Source organism: Myotis davidii, unplaced genomic scaffold (genome assembly GCF_000327345.1).
Source record: "Myotis davidii unplaced genomic scaffold, ASM32734v1 scaffold259, whole genome shotgun sequence".
NCBI lineage: Eukaryota > Metazoa > Chordata > Mammalia > Chiroptera > Vespertilionidae > Myotis > Myotis davidii.
In genome coordinates this window covers 6,822,516-6,839,519 of record NW_006292687.1, presented here as the reverse complement: position 1 = coordinate 6,839,519, position 17,004 = coordinate 6,822,516, and the positions used below count along the sequence as shown (strand labels likewise).

Genomic DNA, 17,004 nt, shown 5'->3' with positions numbered 1-17,004 from the left:
CAGGTCCGCATGTTGTGGTGACCCCCAACCATAAAATTATTTTCATTGCTACTTCATAACTGTAATTTTGCTACTGTTATGAATCATAATGTAAATATCTGAAATGCAGGATGTATTTTCATTGTTACAAATTGAACATAATTAAAGCATAGTGATTAATCACAAAAACAATATGTAATTATATATGTGTTTTCTGATGGTCTTAGGCGACCCTTGTGAAAGGGTCATTCGACCCCCAAAGGGGTCACAACCCACAGGTTGAGAACCGCTGTACTAGAGTAATAGCAACAGAACAGCAAAGGAGAAAATTAACTAGGTTAGCATAAGTGCAATCTTGTTATCATAACTGAAAAAAAGGGAAAACTCTGTTGTTAATTGCACAGAGAGGTGATGGCATGTATCTGCATCCTCATAACTGGATTGTGACTGTGTGGGCAGGAAGAGAATCTATTTTAGGATTTGGGGGCCATCTTGGTGGGACAAGGTATGGTGTTAGGCCTGCAGTCAATATTCCAGTCATTTCTTTACCTTTTAAAAAGCCTTTGCTTTAGACTCAATGATCAACTTGATGACACCCTTAAAATTAGATAATGTGTCTACAAGGATTTTAAAAGTTATAAGATGCTATAAAAGATTAGTTTGAGAGGAACTCTGCTAAAAAAGTAATAAAGAAATCCCAATGTTTACCTTGGCCATTTAAAAAAGGCAGTGTGCACCATGGTCACTGAATGGCTCACCTTTGCAGTGTTTTCTGTTCCCATCCACAGTTTCATGGACCCTCACCCCCTACCTGAGCCACTGGAGGGGCTGAGAAAGGCAAGGCCCCATGTGGTGGGCACTTTCCTATGAGCCATGTGCCTGGAAGGGGGCGGGACTAAGGCTGGAAGCTCTGGATCCTTGACTAGGGCTCTTTGCACTGGTCTGCTACTTCCCCTTTCGGGCCATTTTACATAGTCTTCAGCCCTTTTCTAGATAAGTGATGGCAGAGACCGACACAGCCCTTAGTCTGAGAGATGCTGCCAAGACATAGAAATAAATGTCTTTCGAAACATTTTTCTAGGCTTCAAAGGATGGTTTTCTAGCTGAGTTCCAACGTGGTTCACAGATTGCCTTAGGGCAGTGGTCGGCAAACTCCTTAGTCAACAGAGCCAAATATCAACAGTACAACGATTGAAATTTCTTTTGAGAGCCAAATTTTTTAAACTTAAACTATATAGGTAGGTACATTGTTATTAACTTAATTAGGGTACTCCTAAGCTGGCTAAAAACATCCTCAATCTGATTGAGGTATGTTCGCTGAGGTCGACCCCTTCCAACTCTCCCATCCACACTCGTCTTGTATACTTGTTTCGTCTATCTCCTTTCGTTCATCCTCTCTATATGTCCAAACCATCTCAACATACCTTTCTCAATCCTCGACACTACATCTTCTTTCACTCCAAAATGTTCCCTAAGATTAACTTAATAAACTTAAAGTTTTAAGTCAACTTTGCACTGTACGTGCGCGCCCGCACGTGGTATTTTGTGGAAGAGCCACACTCAAGGGGCCAAAGAGCCGCAAGTGGCTCATGAGCCGCAGTTTGGTGACCACTGCCTTAGCGGAAAGCAAGCCAGCTGGAAAAAAAACCAGGATGGCACCCTTCAAGAGCTGCCCGAGTTTAGTAATGCAGTTAACGCCCTTCCTCCCAGCCGGCCCTCAGATCCGGGAGCTGGGCTTCCTTCTTTCTTTCGGGCTCCCATCCTGACGCTCTGGACACAGCCTCGCCTTTTGGGCTTCACCTTGGGAAATCCCTGAAAGGAAGACTCACATCGGATGCGAGTGCACACTGTTGCTTCCAGCTTTAGAAGCTGCCCCAAGGGGACAGAAAGTTCTGGGCTGGAGGCCTTGAGTCCTGCTGCTCTCTGCTGGGAAGATCTATGAGGTTGGCGTTCTGTGCCAGGTAGCAGCTGGCTCTTGAGCACAGCTCAGTATCCGACCCACAGAAGGAGGCATCAAATTATTTGTTGAGCCCTAACCGGTTTGGCTCGGTGGATAGAGCGTTGGCCTGCGGACTGAAGGGTCCCAGGTTCAATTCCGGTCAAGGGCATGTACCTTAGTTGCGGGCACATCCCCAGTAGGGGGTGTACAGGAGGCAGCTGATCGATGTTTCTCTCTCATCGATATTTCTAACTAACTATCCCCTCTCCCTCCCTCTCTGTAAAAAATCAATAATATATATTTAAAAAACTATTTGTTGATTAAAGGAAGCTGCTCAAAGGCCCTGGTACTGATGAATGTTTAATTCATTTACGTCAGAAACGAGTTTCTTTGGTATTTTCTCAGGAAGAAGGATATGGGTAGGATGTCATTTTCAAGAGTGTTTCCAGGAGAGAGGGCTCTCGGTTCTTTGGGGTATCGTGTGACTGGAATTGCAGGGTCTGTGAGTGTTCGTGGCCCGTGCCTGCGCTGGGCAGAGCGATGGGAGTGGGGTCTTGGGCACCACTTGCTGTCCCCACCCGGGGCGGCCAGGGGCCTCTGTGGATGTGTGACTATAAATCTTGGTTCTGAGGTTGGAGGTTAAGACAGTGGCATCTTGGGTTAACAACTTGATAAAGGTTATTCTGTGGGACAGTGCTTTTGGGGAGTGGGGTGCGATGCTATCGTCCCCATCATTGTTCCAAGATCGTGTTCTCAGGAAGGGGCTGCCATCATGGAGAGTAATTAAGCTCCTGAGCACATGTGCCCAAGTGTAAATAAGACAGTTGGATGCATGAAGAGGCAGGTAAAGACCATAGCATGACATCAAGTGCTAGTTACATTGAACAGTAATTTTAAAGTAAAAAAAAATTATGCTTTAAGCATTATAAAAGTAGGCAAGATATTTGGTAGGAGTTGATATTTACAAAATGCTCACATAGATACGCTGTTCAAATCACTCCTAAAGATACAATCTGTGTGCTTGTCTTGCCAACATCAGCCGCACTAGCAATGGTAAACTTTCACTACACGTGGAACAATAATTTTGGCAGCTGATGCAGTTTCTGGAGGATTTAAAAAATATTTGTTTGGCCCAGGGCACCTTACAAAACTTCTCCAGGATGTCAGGCATTGGCCTCTCCTCCCCACCTCTCCCTGCCGTGAGCTGGCAGCTCAGGGCACACAGGCATGGGGCCTGGGGCCAGAGGTTGAGGATGGGCTGACCAGGCATTTGTCCCCTCACCAGGCATTGGCTTGGAGGCCACCAGGAAGCAATGCAGAGTGCCACGGAGCACTTTGCACTTCATTAGAAAGCCATAAAACAATTACCAGCCCATTAGGGACTTTAGAAAGGACTGCTCCCCAGAGCGGCCCTGGCCAGGAGTTGCCCAGGCTGCTGTGAGTCCCTGATGGGATTCCTGCTCTAGATGTTCTCTGATGGAATTCAGTGGAATCTGGAAGAGAGGTGTGTCCATTGAGATGGCCCCCCAGAGTGCTTGGGGCAGCTGGGCCAGGCTTCCGGAGGGCAGACTGCTGGTTTGTTCCTGCAGTGGGTATCGGGGTCTTGGGTATTGGGATAGTGGTCCTCAGAGGGTAGCGTGGCAGCCCCGCCTCCCTTTGCTTGTCCTGAAGGTTTGAGATGCAGTCATTTCCAGGGTCTGACTCAAGGCCTAGCCTTTGTCAGGACTCTTAGGGGGCTCCAGGCTGTGATGTCTGGCTCAGGGGTCTTGGGGAATGTGGGGTCCTGAGTCCAGCACCCCACTCCTGGGTACAGCAAGAGACCTCTGACTTGGGCCTTGTGGGTAGGACTTGTGATGTCACCTCCAAATGCGGTTGTGCCTAGAATCCAAAATGAAATGTTCAGAACATACCAGTTTATTTTTTATAATCCTCATCTGGCACATCTTAATTTTTCTTAAATAAATGGATTAGAAGCTAAAATAAAAATAAAAAATAAAACATTTAAAAAGCAGGGCCCTGGAGGTGAGGGTGTTGTTCCCTCTTCAGGGGTGTCCTGGTTGAGGGAAGATGGTGGGTGTGGGAGGATTCGCATTCTGGAGAGACCTGGAACATGGTCTTGACTTTTCCCAAAATGGGAACCCTCACACTCCCTTATGAGCTGCTGCAAGGACTGGCGAAAGGAGGCCTTGGGTTGAGAACCTGGTATCTGGCGGCCCCGCGGGATTTTCACGAACCTGAGCTTTGTTGCCGCTGCTGTCAGGGTGCAGCTGTGCCTTGTGGGTGGGCTCAGAGACATCATCGCCATTCTGTGTTACTGTCATGTGAGAAAGGTCCAGATTCACACCTGACTTAGGAAAAACTCACCAACCTACACTACACGCCCACTGGGTGCTACGTGCCCACTGGGTGCAAGCCCTGCGTTAGGCGCTAGAACAGGGACAGATAGGCATGTGGGTAAATGCAGTACAAAAAGAAAGCAGTTCTGTCCTCTCTCCTGAGTCTAATTGGAAGCTGTGTGCTTGGTTTCCAACCCTCCCCGGAGGCCTGGATCTGTCGTTGAGACGTGTGCCATGTCCACTGGATCCCTGAACTCCATCCCACGTCCGTATCCCCCCCACCCCCATCAGAATGGCTGCTCCCCCCACTGTCATGTCGCCAGTGCCATCCCGCCTCGTGTTTCTCCAGTTGCGAGTGAGAGTTCTATGTCCTGCTTCCCAGCGACACGTGTGACTGCTAAGGGTGGGTGGAGGGGTAACGGGGCTGGAAGGAGGAAGGAAGCTGAGGTTTCTAGGAGCCCATCATAGAACTGCCCTGAGCCTCACTTTCCACACCTGAACTTGGGGGGAGTTTATTTAAAAACCAGAGAATTCTCCGTGTACATTTAAAAATTATTTTTGCCTCTTGAATAGTATACTTCACTGGGCTTTCTCTGGAATCTTTCCTTGTGTTTTTCTCCAAGGATATTTGCTCGTAAAACTCTACTCTTCATTTCTCTCCTGATTCTGGGGTATCCCCTGTCTTTCTGACTTTACCCTGATTTTCAAATCTGACTTAGGTGTAAAACCCAAGCTAAGCAGAGAGAGCAAAACAAACCCCGGAGCCCCTGGTGACTCCTTAGGTCTGTTGTTTCTTGCCTAGAAACAGAAGATGGACAGAATGTATTCTGGGGACTAGCTCAGTGGGCAGGCAGCCCTCCCTGCCTGCCTGCTCCTACACGGGGTTCTCTTTTCCCTTCCTTATCCCTTGGGAGCGCCTCACTTCCAGACCCAAGAATTGAAGAATTCACCTCTTTGTTTCAAAATGAACTTACATAATTACTGGTTGTTGTCCTTTCCCGGAGCATTGATTTTTATTTTATTTTTTCAATGACTGTTGACATGCAATAGTATGTTAGTTTCAAGTGTACAACATAGTGACTAGACATTTACATAACTTGCAAGGTGATCACCCCATAAGTCTAGTTCCCATCTGACATCATACGTAGTTATTACAACAGTATTGGCTGTGTTTCCTATGCACTACTTTACATCCCTATAATCATCCAGGAGCATTTATTTATTTGAAATTAAATGCATACTATATTATTATTATTTACATTATACAAAATAAATCTATTATCAGATTGTAGATACAAAATAATTAGCCATTTACATGCAATAAACATTAATATTTCAAGACAGGAGCATTTATTTTTAAAATGTGCTGCTCTCTGTCCACATGGACCCTCTGATGATGTGGCATGAATTTCCATTGCCTTCTGGTGTGGGCACGTCTTAGGGGAACTCTTCCTATTTCCAGAGAGCAGGGAATTCGTCTCAGCTCCCGGGAGGACATGGTTGCTCCCCTTGCCCCCCTCTCCACCCCCCCACCCTGACTCCTTCATTCCAAGGAAAGATGGGTGGATTGGGAGCAAGTGGGGTTCAGGGTCTCCAACTTCTTGGAATGTCCAATCTGAGGACTCTCAGCGGGAAGCCAGCCCCCATGTGGGGCCACTGGTCATGCCCTGACCTGCTAGGTGGCCCATTGGACTGCAGACTCGAGGCCAGCTCTCTCATGTGTGGTGTTGGGCTAAGGCTCCATCAGCCTGCCCGGCATGCCTCTCCATTGCTTCTGAGCTCAGGAGGGAAAGACCAAGTGTTATCCACGGTCCCCAGCACACCCCCCTCCTACCCCCCCGCCTCCCAGAGAGGTTCTCTGCACACGGGGCTCAGTAGTTGGGGATGTGGGGGCTTTAGTTCTAACCCTCCTCCTGGAGGCATGAGATTGCGTGGCCAAGCAGCCTCAAGGGGTGAGCTGAAAGGGAGCCGTGTCCGAGGGAGATGGCACGCAGCTGCTCCTGCCTCTCTTCCCTCTGCAGCCATCCAGCTTGGAGCAGCAGGGTGGTGTCAGCCTAAATTAAACCTGGAAGTGCCCCCAGCTTTGTTCTCTTTAAGGCTGGAGTATTTGAGGTTAAAGGGAGGGAGTGAGTCTAAAATAAAATGTGACTCTGTGGGGTGCGCAGCCAGTGCCCTCTCTGCTCACTGTTCCCGGGGTGGCGGCGGGCCGGTTCCAGCTCCGGGTCCTGTGCTGACACGCACGGTGGCCACTGCGCTCGGCTCTGTCTGTTCGGATTTTCTGGGAGACATTTGTACTTTGATCTTTTCAGTAAACACTGAATAATGTAACTAAAGCAATTTAGGGCATCACACTCCGACCTCTGTTGCTTGGTGTATCAAGGTGTGGACAAGACGTGGCTTTGAGATGAGTGCATTTGCAGCAAACTCGCTTTAGAAAAGTCTCTATGTGGAACACTGTCAATAATATTTTAACAACTATGGATGGTGCCGGGTGGGTACTAACCAGACACCATGGGGGGATCGCTTTGTAAATCATATAAACGTCAAACCACTACGCTGTATACCTGAAGCAGATATAATATTGAATGTCAATTGTGATTGAAAAAAAACTAATTTAAAAATATGTAAGAAGAAAAATCCCTGTCTGAGTGACTAATGTGAGAAGGGACGCACATTCACCAGTGACGGTGGCTCTGTTCTGCCTCACCTGATTCTCCACGCAGAGCACTCCGAGGGGAAGTCGAAAGTCATCAAACTATTAACACTGGGGTCTGGAGTCTTCATGTAATAGAAGTCATGGAAGGACTGGTTGCTAACTTTGGGGGGAAATAATGGCTGGACCACATAGATAATAACCTGCAGCTCATGCATGAAACCAACTGGGAAAGAGCAAGCGTTCGCCTGCATGGACGGGTAGTGGCACAGCTTTCTCTCCTCTTCCCACGAAGATGGTCCGGGAACACTCGCCACATGGTCGCACCCTGGGAAGGTAGGACTGGGGGCAGGGGGCCCGAGAACTGGCATTGTGGTCATGAGTCAGGGCTTGTGCTGCTGCTGGAGCATCTAGCACAAGCACAAGGCTTGGCTTCCCATGATGGCTTGGCTTCCCACTTCCGTCAGCAGGTATAGGCCACGGTGTGCCGAGGTTCACAGCCTTTCTGTGGAACAGGGTTTGAGGACCATGGGGGCTCTTGGCATCTGGGGACAAAGTGTACCCAGCTAAAAGGGGAGGCTCCCAGAACAGGTGGGGAGGGCCCAGGGTTGGCCCAGTTCCTGTGGCAGCACCGGGGCTCTGCATCTGAAGGGTGTGTATGAGGGCCCAGGCAGCATCTTGGAGATCCCCCCAGCAGGTTGGGGCAGCCTTGCCCAGGGGACTCCCTTGTAAGGGAGTGGTTGGTCATTGTGTGCCCCTCACAGGGTGGGGTGAGGGCCTGGCTGAAATGACAACCTGCCCCCTGCGCCTCCAGCTTCCACTCTGCTGGAGGACCACCGGTGGCTTCCCAGGCAGGCCATGTGGCCCCACAACTTTGTTTTGGGGTGCTACAATTGTTGGCTCCTACTCAGACTTTTGGGCTCGATTCCAATAGTCTGCCAGAGCCCAGGGGAGATAACATGTGGTCTTCCGTGTACCCCCCACAGACGAGATGGGGCACGTCAAGGGTTAGTCATAGCCCCTGGCATGCGCGAGGTGAGTGCTGGCTCCGCTGTGGCGGCATGGTCCCCGTGTAGGAGGGTGGACTTTGGAGCTAGTCCACCTGGTTCACACTGGCCAAACCAATAGCAGGCTGCACCGCCTGCACAGGGTACTCCTCTTTGCCTCTCCTTGCTCATCTGTGAAATGAGGCCGTCGTCGGTGTGCTGGGGGTTAAATGAGTTCATCCGTCAGGCACTTGGACCCCTGCCCGGCACATGGGAAGCACCGTGGGCAGCTGTTATTGGCTTTCCCAGAAGAATGCACAGTGCATGGTGGGTCTTACTCTACCTGCATGGACAATGAGGGCAGCAGAGTTTGGAATTATGGTGAGAGTTGAGCTGAAATACCAGGCCATGGAGTCATCTTTCTTTTCTTCCCAAAACCCTCGCAAGTTTTCCCGCGATGCTGGTGAGAGGTAGTGGCCGATGCTGAAGTGTTTCCTGAAACAGCCTGCCCTGTGCAGGGGACAGGTGAAGGGCTGCTCCCTGCCCTCCCAGGCCCCGAATCTCCAGCTGCTGTGGCCTCCACCCCCGACCCCCACCCCACCCACCACTCTGGGGGAGCAAGGGCAAAGCTTTGCTGGGACCAGGCAGGATGCATCTCCTGCTTCCCCTTTGCCTGGCCTTGTCCGTGTTTCCTGGTTGGCAGCAAATGTGTAGGTCACCATGGACTGGCTGCTTTTCCCTTTGCTGCTGGGATAGCAGATGGGAAGGGCGGTTTTAATGAACTACTGTTTCCTTTCTGAGATTAAGCTTTCTTTATAAATATAGTCACAGGCACACAACCTTCTGGTACTTACATATCATTTGCCAATTAAGATAATGGACTAAAACATCCCTTGGACAGTGACAGGGACAAGGTTAAGCCTGTAACTCGGCTCTGGGTGCTGGCGAATGGAGCGCGTTGCCAACTGGAAGCAGCACATATCCAGCCTGCCCATCATCTGCTTGTGCTAAGAGCTCTGAAAATATTCCTGACCTTTGCGAGAAAGAGATTAAAATTAGTAGGCAGAGCGGGCAGCCGCTGCAGGAGTGTGTGATGTGGTCGTGCCACGTGTCTGCCGTGCCCGCCACGTGGCTCTGGGGCAGCAGCAGGGCAGAGGCGGTACCACTTTATTTTAGGGTCACATCGTTACACGTCACGACGAAAGCATTCGTGATGGATCTCGATCTGGCCACTGATGCTGTGGTGTTTCCGTCACCTCTTGGAGGGGGTGTGTGTCTAGGTCCTTTGGGCGCTCTCTCTTTCTTGTTCCCACTTGAGCAGGATTTCCCTATCTCGGCTGTGGTGACATTTGGGCCAGATACTTACTTACTGTGGGTTGTCCTGTGCACTGGAGGATGTTTAGCAGCGTCCCTGGCCTCCACCCACCAGATGCCGGGAGCACCACCACCCCAGCTGTGAAAGTAAAAATGCCTCCAGACATTGCTAATGTTCCTCGGGGGGCAGAACTGGCCCCCGGTGGAACCACGGGTCTGTGGGTGCCCCCGAGAGAGTCGCAGAGGGACTAGGGAACTCAGTCCTCCCCACAGCCACAATGGGTGTTGGGAGAGGAGTTTGATTGGACTCATCCACACAAAGACAGTGGTGACTCGTTCGTTCAGGGAGCCAGTCATCACAAAGCCCCCTTTCTGTGCCTGGTATGTTAGACCCAAAGAATACAAGAGTGAGTGAAGATGGCCTTCGCTGTGGGGGAAGTTTAAGAAAAGGGGTGTTTGGGAGGGACCAGACACTTCCCTTTAAATTGTACTGGCTGTACGTTGGACTTTTCTCTAACTCCCAACCTTTGGCAAAATCTAGGTTTTGATGGTATTGTATGTGAGGGCAGAGGGCTAATCCACCTGTAGACACAGGCTTGGGGGCTTCAGATAAACTGGTCTCAGGAAAGGTGATGGAGATGAGTGGTTGGAGGGAAGCCTGGAAGGATTTGCCTCGGTAACAGGAGGGCCTGAAGTGGTGACTGGAGAAAAGACACAGTGATGGGCGTGAGCAGGAGCTCAGTGACCTGGCAGCAGATAAAACCCAGCGTACTGGACAGAATAGCAAGGCCGGAGCAATTGTGTGTGTGTGTGTGTGTGTGTGTGTGTGTGTGTGTGAAAGAGAGAAAGAGAGAGAAAGAGAAAGGTCCACTCATTGTCAGGTTCAGACAAGATAATATCAATTTAAATATTAGGTTGCTCAAATAAGGATGAATATTAAGGCCTTTGTGTGGACAGTCTTTACAAATAGACAATGAGAGTTTTATTTTATTAAGTAAAAAATAAGGGAATCATTGAAATCAGATTTTGAGCAGGGGAGAAGCAGGATGGGGCTAAAATTTAAGGAAGAATATTCTGGAAATGGCATTTAGGATGCATTAGATGGGAAGGAGCCAAGAAGTCAGGGTGGAGGAGAGGAGGCAGGTGTACCGACCTGCTGCCCCCATCACCAGGGTACCAGAGGGGGTCCTGGTGGTGGGGAGGGCCGCCAGTTCCCACTGAGAAGGGTGGTTGGGGAGAGCAGTGGTCGGCCCTGATTCCATGGTAACTGACTGCTGTCAGACTTTTCCGGCTTTCCAAAACAACTGGAAGTGGTGTACAGCATTGAAACAGCACAGAACAGTATGGTAAGCAAACAAATATGGATCATGACAAATGATAAGGAACAAAAAAATGGATGTTACCAGGCATCTGGGATGAACTAGTTACTAGAATTGGTCGTTTGAAGTTAGCACCGAACTTCTGGTATTTAATTGCGAAGGGAGACTGCTGCCTCAGCCTAGATGTTTCTCTTTGTGTGGGATGCCCATCAGAGATAGTCTGGAGGAAGAAGCCAGTGTTTTGGCTCTGATTCAGACCATTATATAGAACATGCCTTTGGCTATAGGTTTAAAACACACCCCAACCTTGTTAAAATGAGCATTGAGAAATAGCCGTCTCGTCTGTGCCTGAATGCTTCCAGTGACAGTTTTATCTCCAAACAAGGTCTAATTGTTAGAAAGTTCTTCCTTATATGTGCAGCTGTGAAAAAGAATGAGGAAGTTCTCTTTGTACTGATGCGGAAAAATCTCCAAGATACACTATTAAGTGAAAAATAATAATAGTGCTGAACAATGTGTACAATATACTAACTACTTTGGGATTTTTTTTAATCCTCACGCAAGGATATGTTTATTGATTTTAGAGAGGAAGGGAGAGGGAGAGATAGAAACATCAATGATGGGAGAGAATCATTGATCAGCTGCCTCCTGCATGCACCCCACAGGGGGTTGAGCCTGCAACCTGGGCATATGCCCTTGACTGGAATCGAACCTGGGACTCTTCAGTCTGCAGGCCAACGTTCTATCCACTGAGCAAAACTGGCTAGGGTGGGCATTTCTTATCTTTAACCTCTGAATAAATGGAGGCACATTTTAAAATTCTGCCTCATTGGCTTATTGATGTCCTTTCCATTTTTGCCGACCCCTTTTGGAGGCTCAGCAGTGCGCCGCGGAGCACGGCAGGCTGGGTTCTGGTTTCTTGCAGGGCCCCTAAGTATCATGGGCACTTGAAAGCTGCGTACAGGCGTGTTTTGTTAAAGTCCATGCAGGCTGAGTTCTTCAGAGAGCCAAGCTTACACTTGGGTTTGGGGAGACCCGAGAGGGCTCAGAGAAGCCTAGAGGCAGAGCGGATATGTGTGGCCAATAGTCCCTCTTTCCAGCACAGGCCGTGGCAGAGCGTCTTTTATCGGGTGTGAGTGATTGCCGCCCCGGATGGGTTAGAAGCTTGATCAGTAGAACCTCGATGGCTGGCTCCGCATTTTGATGACGTGGGGTACATGTACTTTGTTTTTTCCCCCAGCATTAAAAGCTGGCTCTGTCTTTCAATTGGTCTGTGTTTATAAATCAGGTTTCCCTATACTTAACTTATTCTTTATGTACGTAGGATCATTCACATTTAATACAAATTGGTTTGATTTAGCAATTAAACTATAATTTTATTCTTCTGAATAGTTAATACAACAGTTTGAAAAATGTAAAGGACAAGGAGTGAACAGCTTCCCTCCCATCCCTGCCTGGTCCCTCCAGTCTGTGACTGTCCTCAGTTTCTCAGGTATCTCTCCAGGGATAGTCGAAGCATGTGCCAGCCAGTACGAGCACACGTGCAGACGCCATCCCCTCCCAAATCCACACAGTGTTAGTGAGCTGTTGAGTAAGAGGATCCATAAACTTTGATTGAATGCCTTCAATCAAATAATGTTCTTTATGAGTATTTGAGCCAACTTGGAGAAAAAAACAGCCAGAGAAAACCCAGCTGTGTCTCACCCAGCACGTACGTAGAGAGGATGGTTGCAAACCCAAGAGAAACGGGAGGGCTGGGAGGGGCAGCTGATTTGTGGGGAGATGGTCATGAGTTCAGTTTTGGATAGGTTAAGTTTAGGGAAAGGACGAGATATCTCGCTTAGGACGATGGTCCTAGAGGCATGTGAGAGGGGAGAGTTGGTTTTGCGTTTCGGGCTGCTTTTGATGGTGCATACAAATACAGCAGTGCGTCAAATGAGAACATCCCATATTTTCCCATTTACCTTACATCAGACCCACAGAAGTATCAGAATAACCATACTGCTACACAGCAATATAAACCAAGGAGAGTTATGATTGTTTTTGCACTTGCTATCCTAAGTTTTTTTTATAGTTCTCTATCTACATTGTCAGAATGAGTAGCCATTTCAAACTGGCCTGTCTTCCTCTTAATTCTTATGTTGATGTCTTTCTAATTATTTTGTGTGTCTGAAGCTCCTTCTCTAGACTGTCTTCATAATAATTCTAAGATGCTAGTTTCCTGTCTCCCCCTCTCATTCTCTCATGTGTGTGCAGTGGAGTTATCCGGAAGGTATGTGACTTGTGATGGCACAACAAATTGAAAGTGTCAGCAGATAGGCAAGTCTGGTTGTTTTGTATTAAAGGTATTAAAGAGATATATGAAAATAAAAACAATGCTACTCTTCTCTCTAATTACTTTTGTTTGGGGAAACACCGTCTCTTTTCCTAAACTCTGTCTCTGCTATTTATGTTAGCAGAGAAGATTATATTAGCATATAATGGGTTTATTTATTTATTTAATTAAACATCTTTATTAAAGTATTACATAGGTCCTCTTTCCCCCCATTAACCTCTTCCAGTCCACTCCTGTCCCCCTCCTCCGGGCTTTCACCACCCATTGTCTGTGTCCATGGGTTATGCATATATGCCTACAAGTTCATTGATTGATCTCTTTCTACCCACCCTCTCCTGCCTTCCCTCTGAGTAATGGGTTTATTTTTGACTAATGAATAAAATATTTAAAAATTTCTGTTTTAGACCAGCTGGTGTGGCTGGAGGTCATGAACCCGGAGGTCATGGTTTGGTTCCCGGTCAGGGCACATGCCTGGGTTGCAGGCTCAATCCCCAGCAAGGGGCGTGTAGGAGGCAGCTGATCAATGATTCTCTCTCATCATTGATGTTTCTATCTCTCTCTCCCTCGTCCTTCCTCTCTCTGAAATCAATAAAAACATGTTTGTTTGTTTTTTTAAAAAAACCCTCTAAAAATTCCTGTTTTAAATGCTAAAAGGTAAATTAGGTAAATATCACCCACATAAACAAAGCTTTTTGGGGTCTTCAGTAACCGGAAGAGTGTAAGGAATTGGAGATAAAACATTTGAGGACCCCCATTCTATTAGATCCTTCAGGGAGGGCTTTAAGATTTTGCCTGTTAACAGTTTGTTGGTGTACATGGCACTTAAATTTTTTGCCGTCTAGTATATCCTTGGCTCACATTTTCTTTCCTTGTTACTCCATTTTCATCTATGGAAAGTGTTGCTTTAAAAACGTCTGGCGAAAATCTGCTTCTTTTCCTTATAAGTCATTTGTTTTTGCCTAGACCCCTCACGGATTTTTTCCTCTGTAAAGTTCAGTAATTAGACTGTGTGTCTTGGTGAAGGTCATTCTGGGCCAGTATTCTCAGGTGCATGGTGCTCTTTCAATACGTATTTTCAATATGTATTTTTAATTTTAGGAAAGTTTTCTTGTATTGTAGTTTTTAATATTGGTTTTGTTCCCATAGTTTCTTCAGGGACTCCTATTTTCTGCATGTGAATCTTATTTATTTATTTATTTTTGCCTATCTTTAGCAATTCACTTTCTATTGAATCATTTTCTTCTTTCCTTTTTAAATTAAAAAATACTTCCCATTTAGCTTTACACATGTCTTAAAGCATTATCTGTTGTGCTTACTTGTACTCTTGTGTTTATTTATTGTTGTTTAATGTTCATTTCTGAAACGATTTTTTAAATTCAAATACCCAAGTTCTGTCATTTTATTTTTAAGTTTTCCTAATTATGATTTTTATCTTTCTTTCTCATCTGATATCATTTTCTGTGTCATTTATTCCATTTTTAAACGGTAGGTTACGAATTTGACCTTTAGATATGTCTTTATGGCGGGCGTTCATCGTGTATGAGGATGCTATTCAGCTCCTTATTCACTTTTTCCCTATGATAACTCTGTGTGATTTGACCTTAATACTTCATGTTGCTCATTTTCATGTGAGATTGGTTTTCCTGAACGTTTTGGAGGAGCTTTGGTTCAGAGTTGTTTCTCTGACTGCACAGAGCTTTCCCTCTATTGTAGCACAGTGTTCAGAAACATGGCTGGGTGCCCACCTCTCATTTTTAATTGGACCATCTCTTCCCTTTGTGTTACTTTTCTGTCTTGCTCAATTGTGATTCCACTTCTAGCAGCTCTCCTATCCTGGAAGGGTGCCCTGGGGGGCAGTTTTAAGAATTCACAGGGTGGAGACTACTCCAGATCTCTCAGTCCCAGCCGTGAAATCAGTGACGTGTCTGGTGTTGGGTTGGTCATCACTGCTCTCTGTTCCAGTTGCTGCCCCCGAACTGGCCCGTGAGAATACCTGCTCACTATTTTGGGTTCTCCTATTGTCACATCTATCAGATGCCTCGTTGCTTCCATCCTTTTTCTGCTGAGCAGACGGCAATACCATGCATGTCTTGTGGCTGTTGTGGTTTCTTCTAACCCATTTACATTTTAGTGTGTGTGTGTGTGGAATTTTTTTGTCACTCACTTGTATTTGATATTTTGTTGTAAATATTGCTATGAGGTTTTTGTTTTGCTATCTGGTTGCTTTTCTAAAGATAGATTTTAGAAATTAAAAAATTATGTTGACATAATTGTAGATTCATGTGCAGTTGTAAGAAATCATACAGAGAGATTCTCATATACACATCACTCATTGTTTTTTTTATTTTTACCTGGGGTTCTGGAAGATTAAAAAAGTTTGCCTCTGTCACTGTCTCCCATCTTCATAGAATCCTCTTCCCTATTGGTGATTTTTAATTTTTCAAAGAACTTTGAAAAAATTTAAAATTTAATTTTTAAAATTTCAAAGAATTTTCTTAAAATTGTTACTTAGAATTCAGTTCACCTTTTTAAAAAAAATATTTATTATTATTATTTTTAATCCTTACCTGAGTATATTCTTTCATTGATTTTTAGAGGGAGAGTGGAAGAGAGAGGGGAAGACAGAGAGAAACATTGATGTGAGAGAAACACATCGATTGGTTGCCTCCGGCAGGAGCCCTGACCAGGGCCTGGACCGGGAAGGAGCCTGCAACTGAGGTACGTGCGCTGGACCAGATTCGAACCTGGGATCCTTTGGTCTGCAAACTGATGCTCTACGCACTGAGCCAAACCAGCTAGGGCTTCAGTTTACCTTTGTATAACAACCCTCCCCGCTCCCAAACCCAACAAGAACAGTGTGTGGCTTAACGATAGACATTTCCTTCCCTGCCATGTAGAAGTCCGGAGGATGCCCTCTGAGCCTCATGAGGCAATTCAAAGGTCATCAGTGGTGTGGCGCTCTCTCTCTCTCTCTCTCTCTCTCTCTCTCTCTCTCTCTCATTGCTCTGTCATCCTCAGCATATCGCCTCCCAGTCCTGGATGACCACCTGAGCTCTAGTCATCACTCCTGCATCCCATGCAGCAGAGAGGAGGAAGGGCCTGTCCCCTCCTCTTCAGAGACTTTCTGGAAGCTTCTGCTTGTGTTGAATTGGCCAGAATTCAGTCCTGCAGCCACAGGTAGCTGCTATGGAGTCCTGCAGATGCTTTCTGTTAGCGGGCTGCAAGGCATCCCTGAGGAAAACTGGGGTTCTCTTAATGTTAAGAATGGAGAGTGGATCTTGGGATAGGCAACTCATGAACAAATGGACTTTTCCTGCTATGTGCTTGAATACAAACTTACAAAATATGAATAACTATGTGGGAAGTTAAAAGGACATTCTGAGTATGATCTTAATCTTAACATATTTTTTTTAATTAAATTTATGCTGTTCTGCAAATGAAAACAATTCAATGCTATGAATTAGACTTTTTGCACGTATCTCAGATGCTGATGGCATCGGATCCGTGCAGATCTTGAAGCTCTGGCTTAGATCTTAGTGGTGGGAGGGAGAGATGCTCTCTTTTCTGCCCTTGTAACTGTACTTCCTGAGTCACTGTGTTTAAGTGTGGTAAGTAATAATGCTGACCCCCGGTACATCCAAGCTGAGGTGACTGGAGTTAAAGGGTTTCTGGGCTCCTTAACTATTTAGATAGCGAAGCATCTGTAGGGCCTTTGAAACATATGTACCATGGGGAGAAGGAAGAGGCAGTGGACAACTTTTCTGTTTTCATACAGAAGCTGGGATATTCTCTTGGAGGTTGTAGCTCCAGGATTTACTAGAGTCAGAGAATTTGGCAGAATCCAAGTCTGAACTGAAAGACTTGTGTTGGGCACATGCTTGTGTAAAATGTGGGATCCATAGATGGTCAGTGACTGGGGTAATGAACGGAGCACCCTCTCTTTCCCATTGTGTGTTGGCTCTCATGAATAATGTCACCCTGGATACGTGCACATGCTCCATATGCACAAATATCTCTTTAAGACCCGGATTTCAATTATTTTGAGTATGTGCTCAGGAATGGGATTGCTGAGTCATATGGCAATTCTACTTTTAATTTCTTGAGGGCCTGCCATACTGTTTCCACTGTGGCTGCACCATTTTA

General features: G+C 46.5%; 1 protein-coding gene across 1 annotated transcript in view; it reads left to right on the top strand.

The window, feature by feature from the left end:
* The window catches only part of FHOD3 (formin homology 2 domain containing 3), a 324,340-nt gene that overhangs the window by 17,250 nt on the left and 290,086 nt on the right, over positions 1-17,004 (top strand). The window lies entirely within an intron of this gene.